Raw genomic sequence first — 22,021 nt, forward strand, 5'->3', positions numbered from 1 at the left:
TGTCAGTGTCCGAACATAAATCGTTGCAGTTTGTTTATTAGCAGAGTTCAACAGCTGTTTTTAGGCCACATATTTAAAGACCTCCATGTTACACCGGGGCTCCACCGGGCGCGCCAGCGTCGCGTCTCCGTCACCGTCAGGGAATGTTCCCTTTTTAATCAATGAATGGTGGGTGGCTCCACTGCCCGCGTTGCGTTGCGCTGCGTTGCGTGACTACATTAAATTGCCCCGGTTCGTTTTTTGACGCACGCGACAGAGACGCAATCCGCCCGGTGGAGCCCCGCCGTAATTTATGTGAAGTCCACAAGATGGTCACATATTGTAGCAGGCCACCAATTTCACCATAACACAGCCATGCTGGAGTGACCGAGTGTGAGTGAGCAAGTGGCCTGAGATTTTGGGTATTGGAATTTGGCCTATAGAGTTATAGTGTATGGACAGCCCCGCTCGGCATGCAGTGCCTCTCGCAGCTAAAGTTCGCTTGAGACTCCGAAACTAGACTCTATCGAAGAAAATAGCCTGCGGTTGTTGGAAACAGTGTTAAAATTAAAATTTTAGTTTTAGTCATAGTCCCTTGAATAGTTTTCATTTAGTTTTAGTCACTTTTTAGTCACCTGGAATGTTTTAGTGTCTAGTTTCAGAGGACTAAATGTCATAAGAGGTGAAATCAGAGCAAAGAACACACGCACACGCACACACCTGCGGTTCATGGTGTATGGCGTCTGGTTGACCCATTCCCATTTGCCGGTCCTTTCGTCAGACAGCCCCACCCAGTGGTGGGAGTGGCCTAATCTGTTGGTGACGTAGTTCTGGAGAGAGAGAGAGAGCGAGAGAGAGCGAGAGAGAGAGAGAGAGAGAGAGAGAGAGAGAGAGAGAGAGAGAGAGAGAGAGAGAGAGAGAGAGAGAGAGAGAGAGCTATAAGACAGACAGACAGACAGACAGACAGACAGACAGACAGACAGACAGACAGACAGACAGACAGACAGACAGACAGACAGACAGACAGACAGACAGACAGACAGACAGACAGACAGACAGACAGACAGACAGACAGACAGACAGACAGACAGACAGACAGACAGACAGACAGACAGACAGACAGACAGACAGACAGACAGACAGACAGACAGACAGACAGACAGACAGACAGACAGACAGACAGACAGACAGACAGACAGACAGACAGACAGACAGACAGACAGACAGACAGACAGACAGACAGACAGACAGACAGACAGACAGACAGACAGACAGACAGACAGACAGACAGACAGACAGACAGACAGACAGACAGACAGACAGACAGACAGACAGACAGACAGACAGACAGACAGACAGACAGACAGACAGACAGACAGACAGACAGACAGACAGACAGACAGACAGACAGACAGACAGACAGACAGACAGACAGACAGACAGACAGACAGACAGACAGACAGACAGACAGACAGACAGACAGACAGACAGACAGACAGACAGACAGACAGACAGACAGACAGACAGACAGACAGACAGACAGACAGACAGACAGACAGACAGACAGACAGACAGACAGACAGACAGACAGACAGACAGACAGACAGACAGACAGACAGACAGACAGACAGACAGACAGACAGACAGACAGACAGACAGACAGACAGACAGACAGACAGACAGACAGACAGACAGACAGACAGACAGACAGACAGACAGACAGACAGACAGACAGACAGACAGACAGACAGACAGACAGACAGACAGACAGACAGACAGACAGACAGACAGACAGACAGACAGACAGACAGACAGACAGACAGACAGACAGACAGACAGACAGACAGACAGACAGACAGACAGACAGACAGACAGACAGACAGACAGACAGACAGACAGACAGACAGACAGACAGACAGACAGACAGACAGACAGACAGACAGACAGACAGACAGACAGACAGACAGACAGACAGACAGACAGACAGACAGACAGACAGACAGACAGACAGACAGACAGACAGACAGACAGACAGACAGACAGACAGACAGACAGACAGACAGACAGACAGACAGACAGACAGACAGACAGACAGACAGACAGACAGACAGACAGACAGACAGACAGACAGACAGACAGACAGACAGACAGACAGACAGACAGACAGACAGACAGACAGACAGACAGACAGACAGACAGACAGACAGACAGACAGACAGACAGACAGACAGACAGACAGACAGACAGACAGACAGACAGACAGACAGACAGACAGACAGACAGACAGACAGACAGACAGACAGACAGACAGACAGACAGACAGACAGACAGACAGACAGACAGACAGACAGACAGACAGACAGACAGACAGACAGACAGACAGACAGACAGACAGACAGACAGACAGACAGACAGACAGACAGACAGACAGACAGACAGACAGACAGACAGACAGACAGACAGACAGACAGACAGACAGACAGACAGACAGACGTCTCTCACCCACTCCTCGGGCGTGTTGATGATGATCAGGTGAGCTTCCTGATTGGAGCACCAGTCTCTGGAGTCCTGCCAGCTCCGTGCCACCGTCGAATAGTAGTAGCAGCTGTGGTCATGTGACTCCCAGTCCAACGAGCAACACCCCGCGACCACCGTACCTATACACACATGCATGCATGCAACGCACGCAACACACGCACGCACGCACACACGCACACACACACGCACGTGTTCAAGGTTCCCAGTTCAAGGTCTCGCTGCACCAGTGTTGTTTTCGTCGACTAAATCCAAGGCGATGCACCAGTGTTGTTTTCGTCGACTAACTTTTTCCACTGACGAAAACTAAATTAAAACTAAGACTGAACTTGACAATTTCGTCAACAAATACAAACTAGACTAAAATGTAATGAGACTAGTGGACAAGAGATCCAGTATAAGTCATTTTACAATTAGTTGCATGCTGAAAATAGCAGATCTATACAAGCTCACAGCGCGTTGCGCTGTGACGCGTTGTGAGCTATTTGTGTAAAAAGTGTAAAATCAGCCATGCCATTACGACGGCATCAAGGCCCGCCAAAACACATTTTAGTCGACTAAAACTATGCTTAACACTAAAACATTCCAGGTGACTAAAATGTGAAAACCATTCAAGAGACTACGACTAAAACTAAAATCAAAATGTGCTGCCAAAAACAACACTGCACTGCACCCAATGTGTGTGTCCCGTGACCAGATCACCCAATGTGTGTGTCCCGTGACCAGATCACCCAATGTGTGTGTCCCGTGACCAGATCACCCAATGTGTGTGTCCCGTGACGTGGGACGGGGCAGCGTTATAGCAATTTATTAGGCCTAATTCTTAAGATGTTATTTAAATGCCTTGATGTCATATTGGACCATGGGCCTAATCTTGCCTATACATTTTGTTATTAAACCCCTCTGGCGTCTCACATTTTGTTTTAAAATGCCTAATGGATATTTCCCCATCTTATGTCTCTTTTTATTTAAATATTTTGTATCTCAAAATTCTTAATGTGATCCTGGACTCTACACACCCTCCGCCAACCTGGGGAGAGCAACGGACTTGAACTCATGCTTCCTGCATGCGTGAGTGTCCAAGTTGCTCCTTTTCACCTGACAGGGGGGACTTTCCCTGGTTGGACGTAGCTCGTGGAAGTTATTCCAACCAGTTCCTTTCCCCTCCATCAGGCGCCACGGCTGGCCAGGAGGAGGCAGTTGAGAGACCAGGATTACTGCATGTTTTTTGTGAGGGTACCTACCCTAGGGGACACGGGGAGAACATAATTTTAGTCAGTCCTAAAAACACATCTTGCAGGAAAAGTGACAACGAGAGAGTGCTTTACAACAGAAAGATATCAGGGCATTTGAACACTGCTGTCACTACGCAGGACAGGGTCTCAATTTGTATAGGACGCCTGGAAGGTTTTGGAAATGAGGGACTGGCCCACGCAAAGGGGGACATCTGGCCATGCTAGTGTCAGGGTGTTTTTTCCAGAATATTTAACTAAATTTCCAGGCCTATATATAACAATCATTCGGCGCAATAATGAGTCTCTTACTCGTGCAACAATGCCCAAAGACTATAAAGTCAATAAAGCATAGGATATGGAATCACACAGCCCGTTTGGCGTTACATATTTCGGGTAACAAAATCAATAGCCAAAAACATTGCATAGCCAACTATTTTTCCAGGACCCTTGATGAATGCCAAACCTGCGCGTGCGTGCGTGCATGCATGCGTGCGTGCGTGCGTGTGTGCATGCATGTGTGTGTGCGTGCTTGCGTGCGTGCGTGCTGTGTGTGGTGTGTGTGTGTGTGCATGCGTGCATGCGCGCGCGTGTGTGTGTTTGTTATACGTACGGTTGTGTATGAGTCGTTCCATGGAACATTTGAGGTTGGAAACCGTTCTACTCAGAACGTCCAGAACAGACAGACGGGTCAGCGCATCCGCCACTGAAAACAACAACATCACAACAAACACAGATCACAATTATGCTATAAGGTACAGATGAGACGTGAAGTCACGTGACTGGACGATGGGTGGGGATGCACCATGACACTCCTTTGTGGCAAATCTCGCACCTGAAGTTTGATGAAATACATTGCAGTGGATGAGTTAAATGAGATCCATCATGGCAGTGGATGGAGCCGGCTGGACCAGCTCACGAACAAACATTATTTATGAACGATTGAGACCTTTGAGTTTTCTCCCTTAGAGATAGGGTGAGAAGTTCAGTCACGCGGGAGAGACTCGGAGTAGAGCCGCTGCTCCTTCGCCTGGAAAGGAGGCAGCTTAGGTGGTTCGGGCATCTGGTTAGGATGCCTCTCGGGCGTCTCCCTATAGGGAGGTCCTCGATGCAGGTCCCACTGGGAGGAGACCCCGGGGCAGACCAAGGCGCAGATGGAGGGATATTACATCGACTCACTGGCCTTGGAACGTCTCGGGATCCCCCAGGAGGAAGTCACTATAATGTTGCTCTGGAGAGGGAAGTCTGGAGCTCTCTGGTGGAGCTGTTGCCCCCGCGACCCACTACGGATAAGCGGTTGAAGATGGATGGATGGATGAGACCTTTATCATATAATTGGTTCAGGAATATAAAAGAAGACATATCACAGGTTGCATTCTAATCACTTGCTTTTCGATGTGCACGGTACATCATTTTATTGAGGCATCTTAAACTGCGGCAGGTATCGTTCCTCTCTCGCAGGTAATGCGAGATTTGGTTGCCAGGCAGGAAACGGTGGACAGCCTTGGCACGTTCAGAAATACAGAATACTTTGTGCTCTTAAGATACCTCTAACTATAAAATTACACAGTGTACATATCGAAAAGCAACACAGCAGACACAATAATGTGTTATGACAAACGTCACATTCGTTCATAATTTATTTCATTGAACTTCCGGTGCGAGGTTTGCCACAGAGCGTCATGTTAGTGTGACAGACCTGGGACCACCACTAGTTTCTATGGGGGACATGTTAGTGGGACGGACCTGATGCCAGCTGGTCTTTGTTGCTCTCAACAGCGAACTGCATGCGGTGGGTCTCCTTTAATGCACCTGCACGCACGCACGCACGCGCACGCGCACACGCACACGCACACGCACACACACACACACACACACACACACACACACACACACACACACACATACAATTACAATACAATAAAGGACATGTGCATAATTAGAGGCCTTTCAAAGAAAAGAGCTAACTAACCTCAACATTGTGCTCAGTATAGCCTGGGATCAATACCATTTTAACTATACCTCTATACTAGTCTGGGATTAATAACTGGGACATTTTCGAAAGGAAGAAGCACGCACAACTCCAGCTATCTCAGTCTCTTTGAACATTTTACCGGGTGCACGGTCAGGAAACACTTTGTAAATGTTTACAGCATTTACAACGCTGACGAAGGCCCCCGGCCGAAACGCGTTTGTTGTGTTGCTGCTTGCAGCATACCTTCCCATGTAAAGATTAAACAATAAAGTGCCTTAAAGGACTACTCCGTGAGTGCTGGTATTCTCCTTCCATTAATAGCTGGGAACAGTACCATTTTCTGGTTCCTGATCCGGTTCGGAGCAGAAATTGCAGTCACTGTTTTTTTTCATCATCAGACCACCAAACCGGAACCAGAATTATCCAAAATAATTCCCCGCGATCAAGGGCATCATAATTAAAAACTGATGCGTTGTCAACTGACTATACGTGGCTGGTTAAAACTGATATGAGGTTAGGGGATTTACGTGCCTGGTTAAAACTGATATGAGGTTAGGGGACTTACGTGGCCAGTTAAGACTGATATGAGGTTAGGGGACTTACGTGGCCAGTTAAGACTGATATGAGGTTATAGGGGACTTACGTGGCTGGTTAAAACTGATATGAGGTTAGGGGACTTACGTGGCCAGTTAAGACTGATATGAGGTTAGGGGACTTATGTGGCCAGTTAAGACTGATATGAGGTTATAGGGGACTTACGTGGCTGGTTAAAACTGATATGAGGTTAGGGGACTTACGTGGCCAGTTAAGACTGATATGAGGTTAGGGGACTTATGTGGCCAGTTAAGACTGATATGAGGTTATAGGGGACTTACGTGGCCGGTTAAGACTGATATATGATGTTACAGTTAGGCCCTAACTGTAACATCATATATCAGTCAAAAGGCACACCAGGACAAATCAAAGGCACAGTAAAGTGCCGCGGTACATAGGTTGAGAAACACTGAGTTAGGGGACTTGCATGGCTGGCCTACCCAATAGAACCCTTGATGTTGCGTAGTTTAGCAGCTTATAGGAATAGTTTGTTTGGTGTATCCATTTTTCATTTCAACTCGTAGTGACTGGTGAGACTAAACTAGTAGTTGTACTCTATTCATGTGGGGTTTTAGGGAACCAAAACAAAGCAGTGAACAACAAAAAAACAGTGTTTTTTTGTTTTTTTTTGCCTGTGGCCTAGACGGGATCACACACCAGTTTGGAACCAATACCAGGTTACTATATTAATAATACTAATAATGATAGTGATAGTGTGTGCGTGCGTGCGTGCGACCTTCGACCTGTGCTCAGGCTCATGGAGGAGGTCAGGGTCTCGTTTGCATGGGAAAGAGTTTCCTCCAGCGCTGACAAACGGTTTGCTGTTCTAGCATCTGGAATGCAAGCACACGCACGCACGCACGCACACGCACACGCACGCACACGCACATGCGCGCACACACACACACACACACACACACACACACACACACACACACACACACACACACACACACACACACACACACACACACACACACACACACTCAAGGTGACATGATGTTGCATTTGGTGAAGAGAGCTGTCTGCTACTACAGTGTAAAAATGTAATCATACGAGAAGTTAGGTCGTTGTGGACTTGGCGGTATACGGTTGCTGGTCAGGTCTCTGGTGTTCATAATAAGGGACGCCCAAGAAACAGATACAATTCCAGTCTGCAAGCGATTCAGGAGCATCGTGAGCTGTACTACCAGACTCTTGAGCAGCTTTTACTTGTCAGCAATCAGACTGCTGAACAAGAGTTAAGTTTTGTTGCACAGTCTGAACTGATATGTGCTCTAATAGGGACTAATTTTGTTATAGTCTAGTCGTACATACAGTACATGCACCCATGATGAACTTTTATGCATTACGCAATCACTTTGTCATGTCATGTTATGCACTTTATGCTCTTCTCTCTCTACCTTTTAACTGCATTAATGAGCCCCCACAATCACGTTTTTCACCCACCTTACTTGTAATGTGATTCTGATTCTGATATGAGGTTAGGGGACTAACATGGCTGGTTAAGACTGATATATTAGGGGACTTGCATTGCTGGTTAAACTGATATGAGTTTAGGGGACTGCCCTTAGTGTCAGAAAAAGCGGCCCAAGTACAGATACCACTGAGGTCCAGTTTACAAAGTCCAGATGGTTCAAGTGGTAACATGTATTACAGTAGCCCACTGTAAATGTACTGTAGCCTATATGAGCTGTTTGAACTTTTAGTTTCCAAATGAAATAAGGCGCAAATTCCGTAATTCAATGGATGCTTGGCATCCCTACTTGGCGTGTGCATTTGCGTGCGTGCATGTGTGCGCTCGCGTGTGTGTGTGCATGCGTACGTGAGTGAGTGCGCGCCCGCGCACGCGTGTGTGTGGGCATGCGTGCGTGCCATAGTTGCGTGCATGTGTGTTGTCACAGCCCCCGGCCCGTAGCTTGGCCAACCAGGGTCTGTGCTGCCTACTCTCCACAAGGCCTGCAGGTTGGGAAATTGGGGTGCAAATCAGTACATTGGGAGCATCTGGCCAGTATTCCCAGTGTGCTCAACAGGTGTTGTAACCTGCCGTTTTCTTCTTCTTTCTAATTCTTTGTTCGGCCCAAAAAATTGTGTTTGTTGTCATGATTTGTCACGACAAGAGTTGGCTTTGTACGAGGCTTAAAAGGTATTTAAATAAATACTTTTTGAAAAGTCTATGAGGAAAATGAACGGGGAATCATTTCCTGGGCCAGGGGGCGGGACTGGTACGCTCTATAAAGGGCTGGGTTTTGGCCACACTCGCCCATCTCACGCTTCCCGATGGCAGCAACACTTTAGTTTAGCCCTTGGCTTGCACCATTCAACACCCCACACTACATTTACCACACATCTACTCACCTACAGTACTACTGATACCCCACATGGTTATTATTATTGTTTATATTGTAAATAAATATTACTTTGTACACTTATAATAGCCGTGTCTTCTTCCTCTTTGTCATGACCTCAGAGCCAGGTCATGACAGCGTGTATAGTAACCAGTGTCTCTCAACCTTTTTTGTCCCGGGGCACACTTTTCATTAACCTGACGCTGCCAGATCCAAGAAGCTTGCTACACAAATTTGTTTCAATACCGCCCTCATCTGGCAGAGTCAGGTTAACTTTTCATAGCCTAAAAATCTCGGGGCACACCTAGATATATGGTGTGTGTATATACTGTATATATAATATATGATATATATATATATATATATATATATATATATATATATATATATATATATATATATATATATATGAACCCAATATACTTTTAAAAACACACATGACAGCACTCGTCAAATTACTTTAAAGAGAAAGAAAAGGACAGAGACAGTGCCTCAGTTTCACCAATTTATTTTTGAAAACTCATACAAAATGTAGCACACACATGTTCAATTTGTCAATGCAAAGTAATACTTCTAAATAAATAAAAAGGAGTTGTAAAAACAAGAACAAAAATCTTTTGCCACAATACAATGGTCTTAAACTTGAGCACTTTTGTACAAAGAAAATCGTAAAAAACAATTGATAAAAAGAAAAGTAAATATTTTTGACAAGTTCTGTCTTAGTGTGAACCTTGAGCTTGTTTTCCTGAACAAAGAGTTTTTATCCTGGCTGGATGATGGACAAACAGACACGGAGCTCTTCATTTTCAAGTCAGGCTTGAAAAGCTAAGCTCACAGGTAGGTTGTGGAAAAGGGGAGCAGCACTGCCATTGCGCTGGCTGTGATGGCTGGATATTCTTTCAAGTATCAAGAGACTTGCCTGCTTCGTTGTGTCTTTCTCCTTTTTTTCTTTCAAGCTCACGAAAAAGTGTTTGTCCTTCGTAGCGAGTTCATCATGATTGGTATGAAGGTGGCGCTTCAGTTTACTCGGAACCATGCGCTGTTTGCAAGCTTGAATCCACAAACTATACACAGCGGAATCGGGTACGTTTTATCCCCAGTAAACGTGAATCCAAACTTCATGTAATCATCGCGGTACGCCGGAACAGTCTGGCAGGGGCTTTCTTTGTAGGCGTTGCGTTGTAGCCGCCGTTGTTGCTGTTGTTGCTGTGCCGTCGTCAGGTGGAGGTGACTCGGCGGCGCTGTGTGTGCTGCTGTCGGGTTCTGGTGGTGTCTTTCTGGAGGGGAGCGAAATGTCTGTGCTGTGCCCCATTTATACAGTAAAGTTGCCAGGCGATTAACATTTCTATGGCCGATGGTCGTTAAGAGTGAAGAGTCTATTGTTCCGTCGTCATGTTGTTTTCGCATGTCTATTTAGACGTGTGACAACAACAACGACGCAACAATAGGACGCCGATCTATCGCTTTCGGGGGAGGGCTAGTGTTACTTTTGGTCAAAATCTCGAGGCACACCTGGAGATTTCAAAGGCACAGTAAAGTGCCGCGGTACATAGGTTGAGAAACACTGGGATAGAGACCCCCCCCCCCGCGCCGGTATTCATTTCAGTAGAAGTTGCTCAGTGGCGTTTTGAAGCACCCGGAAGAACCGTCTATACTTCCGCATTTGCCGACCAAGTTTTGGTGGCAAAATGTGGAAGTGCAACCGAGTGCTCAATGTTAAAGCCCAGCTGCATGGGGTTTCCTCGTCATGAATCCACGGGTCCGCCTGCACTAGGGCTGAGTGCTACAACGCTGGAGAGCCTCCCAGGGGGCTTGGTGTATACTCACTGCTGACAGCCAGACTGATGATGATTGACAGGATGACAACAGCAGCGATGACAGGAAGTAGAACCTCTCTGACCCTCCATCTCATGGACAACACCTGTAACCTGTTGCTGCGAGAGTCTGCACGCATGCACACACGTCTCATGCGAGAGTGAGTGCGCGCGCGCGCACACACACACACACACACACACACACACACACACACACACACACACACACACACACACACACACACACACACACACACACACACACACACACACAGTTTCACCCACAGTTGAAGTTACAGTATATTGTGTTGAAACTTTTCTTTCGCCAGCTTCTAATGAAATCAACTCATTGCTATAAATCAAATAACAAGGTTCAATTTGCCCTTTATTTTCTGTCTGCAAGCAGCATCAGTAAAACAACAAATTATGAAAAACTGTATAAAGTAAAATGCATATAGAGTTCATCCATATATACTTTAGTATGCATTTATACCACGTTCATATCCTGCTGGTGGCAGAACTGTAGTGTGGTCGTCACCAACATTACAACATATTTATTGTTGTTTTGTGTCAGCTAGCGTGTCAACATGTATGGGGTTGACGGGGTCAGGACAGTTTACGGTCTTAAAGTCCAGCTTTTGGGCGGTGTGCTTTTACTGGTCATGATGATGCAACTCCAAATACTGCCTATAGTATAGACTAGTGCCTAGAAAGCTGCCCCATACATTCACTTAATGAGAATCCAAACATAGCCTATTCAACGGTGGGAAATGTACTCGCATATCTAAAAGTGTCAATACAGCAATGTATAACTACAGCTAAACAAGTATAAAAGTCACGTAAGCAAACAATTTAGTTGTGTAAAAAGTATGAAGGTATTGGTGTCAAAATGCACTTAAAAGTACCGAAAGTAGAAAGTAGTAGCCTATACTCTTATAGGCAGAATGTCCCATTTCAAGTTTTCTAATGATGAAAATGTTTAGAAAATATATCTATTTTCCAAATGGCAGAAATGTATATAGGGCCGAAGTGGTTAATGCATGTTTTGTTTTAATAATCCAAATCGGCAACTAGTAGTAACTCAAGTTTTCAAATAATTGTAGTGGAGTAAAAGTACAATATTTGGATCTGAGATGAAGTGGAGTAGAAGTGAAACTACTGGAAATTTTACTCAAGTAAACAAATACCTCAAGATTGTAGGCCTACTTAGTTACAGTTACACAAACAAGTTTTCTGAGAATATTTTTTTACAAAACATTTATGTTGATATGTACTGTACATAGGAACAACTAACCAAAAGAGGTTCCTGTCCTGAATAGTCATCCAAACATAATGTCCTCATTTGTCCGGAATGCGACGGGAAGCCAGTGAAGTGAGCGGAGGATGGGTGGAGTCGGAGTTCTATGGAGTTCTTTGTCAGGCATGCCCAAATATGGTGTCTATGCAGACGTCAGAATGATGTCAGAACAGTCCAGCTCCATATATGGAGCCTGGGCAGGGGCCCTGTCCAGAGCCCGGGCAGAGGCCTTTTTTTGTGGGGGCGGTTCTGGACAACCGTGGGTCCGACGGACTCAACACCGGCAACTGCACCCCCTGTGGTGGTGTGGAACGCGTGTGTCTAGTTTGCACGGTTCTCGAGTTGCGTGGATTACACACGTACGTATACAGACAGACAGATAGTATAGAGACTTGGTGCATTTATAGATAGAAGATAACAGCATCCATGAGAAAAGCTTCACTGGAAGTAACAGATAGATCGACAAGCTGTCCATCAGCTAGAACTGATTCATAGTGGACACACACACACACACACACACACACACACACACACACACACACACACACACGCACACACACACCTTTGTTCCAGAAGCTACTCTCGTCTCCGGCTTCGTCGTGATATTCCGTCTCCGTCATGATGAGCGATGATTCGACCTCAAGATGTGTTCGTCTCGACGTGGTCTACTCTCCGTCTCTACGCGAGGTCTGCTAGATCTGGTGTGATGGTCAGGATGTCTCTGGTAGGTCTGGAAGATCTGGTAGGTCAGTGGGTCAGGGGTGTCTTGTCTCTGGTATCAGGACTTGATTCTCCTTGATTCTCTGCTAGATGTGACGGTTGTGATGATCCTTGCATCGTGTTCCGTCGGTCAGTGACCCTCAGTGGACTTCGAAACACAAACACAAAACTTGAACACAAACACAAAACTTGAACACAAACACGCGTGTCAGTATTCCATTTTAATTATTTGACCAGGGACAATGCTCATTAATCTACACGTCAGTTTTCACATCCCTGTAAATGGGCCAGACTCAGAGTTAGCCAGAAGCTCAATCATTTCCATCTGTAGTCCCTGAGCAGGCTCTTAAAAATGACAAATAAACATGGTTCAGGGGACTGTACAACCGCACCAGTGATATATAGAGCAGATAATTACTCATGATTACAGATTTGATTTGTTCTTTTAGCCACCTCTTCAGGTTGAATTTGAAGGTCAAATAGTTGGCCAAATTAAATAGTGTCAAAATTAAATAAATTGGACTTTTGAACTATATGGCAATGGTGGTAACGGTTGGGCCAAGTGTTTTTAATGTCTGTTTGTAAAGTGATTCTATGGGTTTTAAAGTTGTCTGATTTGTCTGTGACCAGGCTGTGAAAATGTTATCATAGCATGCATAAAGATAGTGTTAATCAAGGATTTATTTTAATTCGAGCTGTGTTGCACCACTTAATTTTAAGCATTGCTTAACAGATCTGTGATTAAATCTTTAACCTGTCCCACCCAGGAAGCATATCTTGTTTTTCCTCCCCAATTAATTTCAAAGGAGCTGATGAGTGTCAATCAATTTACAATGTTTTCTCGTGAAAAAGATACCACCAGAAGACCAATTATGAGCATGAAAGTGGCGTTTCTGAAAGATAGGAAAGTGCGCCACCTCGTGACAAACTAGAGGTACATACATGTGATAAATCAGATCTGGACAGATCTGGACATCTGTACATATGTACATCAAGCTATAGTGTCACTGTCAGCTACGGTATATTGTCTGACACACAGAAGGTGTAAGATGATACTGTGGTAACTGGCTCACTGCGAGATCCCTCAGTAAGATACTCAGAGTTATTTACAATTAGGCCTGTAAAAACAAAGTCTTTCTTAGAATGCTGCCAGGCACCCCAGGGTCGGGGTGCTGTTCCTAATTTTAGTAATATAATCTCAAACTGCAAACAGCTGTGTGTGTTAGGGGGCTTTCTGCTCTCTGCTCTCCTTCGACATGACATGATTCTACAAATGCCCCACATCGGGCGCTGAATCTTTGGTGTTTTTCATAAACACCTTATTAAAACAAATCACACCCGTGTGAAGTGACGCTCTTGTCATCGTACATCATCATGGATAATCTCATACTGGACAATCAGTAGAGCTTTGATATCTTCTGGCCAAGCGCCCTTATTGCCTTATTGGCCATGCAAGCACTCCCACGACATGCGATTGGTTAGCCGATTTGCTCGTCTACATATGACGTAAAGTTTCCCGTCAATGGCGTTTAATGTTTTGATGCTTAATTCATGTCATAATTGGCGGAATTTTTACCTAATTTCTCCTTCAATTATTGAAACGTGTGGGGACAAGATTTAGCAGACATTTGACCTGAATTCCCCTTTCATTGTCAATGGCAAATAGAGACGTGTGCGCCTAATAAATAAAAAAAACTTTATCGCTTCTACCTCAACGATTCGGTCACCGCGTCAGCTGAAGGCTAAACAGGACTTTGAGTGAGCTTATGTAGATCAGTTATTTTCAGGATTTCTTGTAGACTCTTAAGAGTCGAGGTCAAAATAAAAAGTAGAGGAAAAAGTCAACTGTAAAAGTATCTGTTATTACAAGTAATAGTCCGGAATTCAAACGGTAGCATTCAAATGGCAGATTGAAGTCAAGTCAATCAAAATCTACAAAGTCGACTAAGACTACTAACTGGACTAAGACTAAATCTACGAAGTAACTAGTAACAAAAGTTTTCAAACTAGAAAAAGTGCCCTTCTGGGCACAGGTCTCCACCAGGAGGATAGGAGTTTGTGTGATGTTTGGCAAAGGCAAAGGATTTTCCTTGGCCTCTAGGGAGTGTGCATACAAGGTTTTACACAGATCGGTGCAGTTATAGCGCCACCATGAGGCTGAGTTGAAAATATTCAAGTGGCATTTCTTCCTTGGCCTAGTGGTATTGTGCGTGCAAAATTTCACGTGTATTCATGATTTGCAGCATTTTGTTTGAAACGGAGCACTCCTGCAAACTTTGGAAGCCAATCTTAGCCAATCAGGATGGAGAAAATCTGAAAGACATGTTTCGTTGAATGGCTCTAGAGAGACTTTGTACCAATTTGCGTGAGGTTTGGACAAAATCTGTAGGTGTACTGTCAAAACATTTGTTTTGCACAAAGCGGCCTCCTGGTGGCGGCGTGCGCTATAAGAGGCCAATGTGAAAACCTTGGGGCAGAGGTTCAGCTCTGGCATTCAGGGAGCGAGTGTGTGTGCAGAATATGGCTGCGATCAAGCCAACGGTGCCAGAGATTAGCTGTTCACAGACGGACGGACGGACGGACATGCCTTCGGCCTGGTGGAGACAATAATAATGGAGTAAAAGTACACTAATGTAAGCCTAGGTCTCAGAGGCAAATATAACATAAAATAGAAATACTCCAGTAAATGTAGGCTACTACTACGTCTACATAGTTAATTTCCACCACTACTTTTGATCGTAGATTGGATATGGGGTGTATACGGTATGTGTATGTGATTGTATTGTTCTATTGTGCTTTGGCAATGTAACGTATGTTTTCTCATGCCAATTAAGCCCTTTGAATTGAATTGTGTGTTGTAGATGGAGCTACAGAACGAGCTCTGGTCACGGTCATGGTCATGAATGAAAAATATGTAGCGCCCAACGTGGGGCTCGAACCCACGACCCTGAGATTAAGAGTCTCATGCTCTACCGACTGAGCTAGCCGGGCGTGTGAGTTCAACCCTAGGGGGTTGGACCCCTGATCATTGGCTGTGATTCATGCCGATCAAGTTTCTGGGTGTGAAGGAACTGTCTACAACAGCGCGCTAGCGGCTAGCGCCCCCAGGAGGCGAAAATACATTTTCACAGATTAATTTATAAAGTAGACTTTACTGGTGCTCAACGTGGAATCTGAGGACCCCCGAGTTCTGATCCATAGAGAGCTAGGGGGTCCCCATGTGTTCTTGAGTGAGGTCCAGGGGGTCCCCATGCGGCTAAACCCTCCAACAATCATTACTAGTAGTATGTAAATAGAAATACAATCTACTCTAGAGAACGTACAATTTAGTTTCACTCGTTAACAGGATGGTCACATGACTGACCTCGCATGATCAAACAGGAATGGGTACGGTCTCTGTGGCGCAACCGGTTAGCGCGTTCGGCTGTTAACCGAAAGGTTGGTGGTTCGAGTCCACCCAGGGACGATAATCTTTTTCAGTAGCTCTGAGATAGGCTATAGCCTACATCCTTTTTTTAACAAAATGCTGTACCCCCTCCAAGTGTATACTTTCACCATGTTCAGCTGTTTGGAGGGCTATGTCCAGCTTTGAGTGTCTTAAACAAACACTGCCATTGACAATGAATGGCCAGCTTTGAGTGTTTGTGTAAACCATAGACTGTAAAAAATATGGACAAAGCGTTCGCCGGGTCTAACATGGACGTAAAATGAAGCCTGTTATTCCTGCACTGTAAATCGCCATCTTTCTAGATCCGTTTGGTACCAGCTGGCCATTGGCTGGCTCCGTTTTGGACCAGCTGGCCATTGGCTGCCCAGACAACGAGGCGGGACTTCCCCCCTTCTTCTCCGTTGGTTTTTATTTTGACTCGAGTGGGAGGGGAATCCCGATCATAGACTGTAACGGTAGCCACGCCCCTCAGAACATACGCAATGGTTTTTTTTCTTTATGGTAATTTTTTTAATTAATGGGACCATAATTTTCCAAAAAGAATATTATGACATTAGAAATGAGACTTTAAACTAGTGACTGGAAGAAGAAAGTATTCATGAGTCATGACCATGTTTATTAAGGTAATACAGTCTAGGTGAAGTTGGGCCAAAATACATGGGCCTCTATGGAGCTATGGGGCTTTTTGGGTCCAGTCCAGCGCCACAACAGGCCATTATATGAACTACCGATTTCAAATGAGGCTTCACGAAATATCTGGCTGACTGCCCCCCTGGTGTAAACACAAACATTGAAGACGAAGGTGAGGACACAAGTTCTGATTGGCCGGAATGAGATGATGTATGAAGATGTACGATGATAAGAGCGCCCCTCACTTCACATGGGTGTGATTTCTATTTACTATGAAAACCTGCATTTCCGTGTGTCACATCACAGATCACACCTCCATATAGCCTATGGTCACGCCTCGTGACATCACATCATTTAGCAGACGCTCTTTATCCAGAGCGACTTACAGTAAGCAAGAACAAAACATGGTGACCAGGTCAGGGTACTAACGTATAATTTATTTTTCTCTTCAAAATAAAATTGAGAAAGCAAGAAAATAATGTTTTATTTTTAAACCTAAAATGAAACAACAGAACACAGGCCCGTCGTTGTTCTGAATGACTGTAAACTTTGGAAATCAGCGCCTATTCATGGAATCAGAGTCGAGAACCAGGGTAGCATTCCAAACTTTACTGTCCTCTTCTCAATATCCAATAATGCTTCATTTGTAAAACTGCAATAAACATTACAATGTCTTGGTCAGAAAACATACTTCAGCACAAATGTATAATCAATAACCTCTGTGCATGGCCCAGGCCGTAGCGTAACGGTCTGGGCACCGGACTGGTAATCCAGTCGCAGTGTGCCGCGGGTTCGACTCCCGGACCCGACACGGCCTTTACTGCATGTCATCCCCCCATCTCTCTCCCGTTTCCTGTCAGCCTACTGTCTGTCCCTTCAAAAATCAATAAAAGGCGTAAGCCGCAAAAAAAAATATCTAAAAAATAAATAAATAAATAACCTCTGTGCATGTTGACAAAAAACTACTGTAGTCTAGCATAATCACAAAAGCTACATTAAGCTTTTTACAGCATCTTGAAATGTATTTTAAACTCAAAACCACACATGAATTACATTATTATTTAAATGCACACAAAATACAGAAATGCAATTGTAGAATTAAACACTGAAAACTCACAAGCAAAGGCTTTCCAAGGCACAACAGAAGAAAAAGGGGAGAGTAGCTCTGCCTCTGTGTCTCACATGAACAAACTGCATGAGCCTACAAACAAATTAGGGTTTCAGGTGTGCTGGAAACAATTGAGCTGAGCTAACACATCTGAAACTAGAAAATTCGCAATTTAAAAAATTTGCAGAGTGTGGTTGCCGCAGTGGCTTACATATGCCCCTCCCACTATTGCCAGCCAATTACAATTTCAAGTCACGCCTTAGATCATGCGTAAGTAATTCGGAGGGGATTTAACCCCCGAAATTCATGTTTTTGCGACAAACGGTTACATTTCTCGCATTTGCGGCGCCCCCTATGGATGAAAATGGAATTGCTTTTAGAACTTGGTTGATTGAACCACCCCGGACATGTGATTCAAATTTGGGATGGATTGGACATTCCGTTCGTGATTTATGGCATTTTTTGTGATATAGGCCCCTCCTACTAACTTCGGAAGACGATTACGGCCGAACGATACGCACTTTCAAAATTCTGCAGTTCAGTTTTAATTGGATGGGTCCAGAGATCACGTGTGCCGATTTCTGTGAGATTTGGACAAAATCTGTAGGAGGAAAAGCAAAAAGTGTGTTTTGGACAAAATTCAAAATGGCGGAAAATCTATCATATCATATTTTTTATTTTACGACCTACGGTTCAAGAGTTATAAGCCAAAAGGTAAAGTGGGCTGTTATAGCGCCACCATGAGGCCGACCGATAAAATTTTAGGGTTAAATAATTTTAGGGATAATGTTGAATTATCCCTAAAAGTTTTGTAACTATAGTGATTACAGTCTCCGAGGAACAAATACTTGAATGTGAATTTTTGCCTTTTCCCATTCATGTCAATGGGGAAATTTAAAAATCACTTTCACCTAGAAACTACATTCACACTTTGTTATTAGTGTGGTTGCCTGAAGGCAACCATACTATTGTTTTTGTGACCTTTTATTATTCTTCTTTTTATTATAGATAAACTTTATTTTGCCGCATTATACCTCCCACAGTTTTTGTCGCACGCACTCGAGCCATATGTCAAAACGACGGGCTACATCGGGAATCGTGTGCGTGTATTGGGATAAGACATTTGTTGGATAGTTTAATTGATATAAATTAATTAGTGCATTAAATTTCCCCATAGACATGAATGGGAAAATGCAAAAACTCACTTTCAAGTATTTTTTCCTCTGAGACCGTAAGGGCTATACTTACAAGACTTGGAGGAGAGATTCATAATAATTACTAAAATTAATTACCTTAGAAGTATATCGGTCAGCATCATGGTGGCGCTATAACAGCCAACTTTACATTTTTGGGTATAACTCTTCAACCGTAGGTCGTAAAATCAAAATATTTTTTTCCCTGGATTCCTTGGGTCATGACGCATCTCCCCATATAGGCCACGCCCATTTCCGTCTAGAACGAATTTGCAGCAAATTAGCATTTTCTTCAAAACACACTTTTTGCTCCTCCTCCTACAGATTTTGTCCAAATCTCACAGAAATCGGTACACATGATCTCGGCACCTATCCGATGAAAACAGCACAGTCAGAAATTCCATACTCCATATCATTCGTCCGTAATCAGCTTCCAAATTTAGTGGGAGGGGCCTATTTTACAAAAGATTGCACAAATCACGAACGGAAAGTCCAATCCTCCCCAAATTTGAATCACATGTTGAGGATGGCCTAATCAACACAGAGCCAAAAGCAATTCCATTTCCATCCATAGGGGGCGCTACAATTGCAAAAACAATTACCCGTTTGTTGCAAAAACACGATTTTGGGGGGGAAATCCCCTTTGAATGACTTGCATGATCACAAAGGGTGACTTGACATTGTAATTGGCTGGCAAAATTACTGGGAGGGGCCTATACCCGTTTGTTGCAAAAACATGATTTTGGGGGGGGGAAATCCTCTTTGAATGACTTATGCATGATCACAAAGGATGACTTGACATTGTAATTGGCTGGTATAATTACTGGGAGGGGCCTATATCAGCCAACCTATCCGATTAAAACAGCGATCTTCTGTATAGTTCGGTCGTAATCGTCTTCCCAAGTTAGTGGGAGGGCCCTATTTTACAAAAAACGCCACAATTCACGCACGGAATGTCCGATCCATCCCAAATTTGAATCACATGTCGAGGGTGGTTTCATCAACGCAGAGACAAAAGCGATTCCATTTTCGACGGGTGCGATGTGGGCAACCACACTTTGCAATTTCCCAGAATTGCCTCTTTCTAGTTCAGCTTACTGTGGAGACACATGCTGGAACTTTTTAGTATTGAGTTTGTGCTTGAAATGTACTGTAATTCGACAATCAATCAATCAATCACTGACCTTGAGCAGTATAAATGACCTTCATAAGATTAGTAAATGACCTTCACCAGTATATATGACCTTCACCAGTATATATGACCTTGACCAGTATAAATGACCTTGACCAGTATAAATGACCTTGACCAGTATGCGGTCCGTGACCATGGACTATAGCCTTTCTCTTTTCCGCGATTTTCACCTTTTTTTTTTCAAATCCTCCGAAATCGAAAAAAAACGACATACTATTGTATGACCTCCGAGACCATGGATTAATGACCTTGACATGTACAGTATAAATGACCTTCACCAGTATAAATGACCTTGATCAGTATAAATGACCTTCACCAGTATAAATGACATTGATCAGTATAAATGACCTTGACCAGTATAAATGACCTTGATCAGTGTAAATTACCGTGACCAGTATAAATTACCTTGACCAGTATGCAGTCCGACACCATAGACTATATCCCTTCACTTTTCCGTGATTTTCACCTTTTTTTAAATCCTCAACAATGATGAAGAATCGCGCACTATAGCGCGCCGCTCAATGACCTCTGAGACCATGGACCAATGAACCATGTAAATACAACACATTGAGCAGGGCACTGCAGGGAGTTGAACCCCGTTCAATGAACCATGTAAATACAACACATTGAGCAGGGCACTGCAGGGAGTTGAACCCCGTTCAATGAACCATGTAAATACAACACATTGAGCAGGGCACTGCAGGGAGTTGAACCCCATTCAATGAACCATGTAAATACAACACATTGAGCAGGGCACTGCAGGGAGTTGAACCCCGTTCCGGTAAACCAGAAGTACGACACCAGTGCCTTAGGTTTTGTGTTGTCCTTTACAGGTCCTTTCGTTGAAATGTAAATTTTACATTTCAAACAGTAAAGTAATGTATAAAGAAGAGAAACACAAAAGCACAAAAATAACATTTTCAAATTACCTTTGCTTTGATTTTTTAAACTTTCTCTTTTGCCGACCTCCCACATTTCATTCGATGATTAACAAAAAACAGTGTTGGATCTGTAAGGATCCATTTGGTTACACGTGCGTGCGTGTGTACATGCTTCGATAACCAGTGTTGGACCTGTAAGGGTCAATTTGGTTACATGTGTTACACTCTCAAAGTTAAAGACCTGTAAGGGTCTATTTGGTTACATGTGTTACACTCTCAGAATGACAGACCTGTAAGGGTCCATTTGGTTACATGTGTTACACTCTCAGACTTACAGACATGGACCAAATGGTTCATTTGGTTACACTAGACCTGTACGTGCCCGTCGGCCACCATATATACTCTCAGAGTTAGAGCTGTAAGGGTCCATTTGGTTACATGTGTTACACTCTCAGAGTTACATTTGGTTAGCGTGTGCATGCACATGTGCGCCCGTGCGTGTGTAGATGCATGTGTGTGTGCGTGCGTGTGTGCACGCTTCAATAACCACTGTTGGACCCCATGGGGATCAAGGACCTCAGGGAGCCACCCATAATTCACAACGATCACAGCGAACTCTGTTGCGTCACAACTGGTGGCCAACAGTCATAACCAACACCGCCGCCGACCCACAGGAGAATACCATCGCACAGTGGTATCAGACCAACCACAATCAGCCAGCCCTCAAACCAAACCCTTCGACCTAGAAGAACTCGAAACTGCAATGGGAAAGTTGAGCACCTGGGACCTAACGCAAAGACCTGGCTCGTGGGGATACTGAATAAATGCATGGCACGAAAACCATCCCTTCTGTCTGGAGAAAGGCCAAAGTGGTTGCAATCCCCAAACCTGGCAAAGACCCATCATCCCCAAAGAGCTACCGACCCATTTCCCTCCTCTGCATCACCTACAAGAGAGGCTGCTACTCCAACGCCTCATGCCACTCATAGACACCAAGCTGACTAAAGACCAAGCTGGTTTCCGTCCCGGCCACTCCTGTGCTGGACAGAGCTCAACCTCACCCAACCTCTGGCTT

Source organism: Protomyctophum parallelum, assembly GCF_964188405.1.
Source record: "Protomyctophum parallelum genome assembly, chromosome: 18".
Classification (NCBI taxonomy): Eukaryota; Metazoa; Chordata; class Actinopteri; order Myctophiformes; family Myctophidae; genus Protomyctophum; species Protomyctophum parallelum.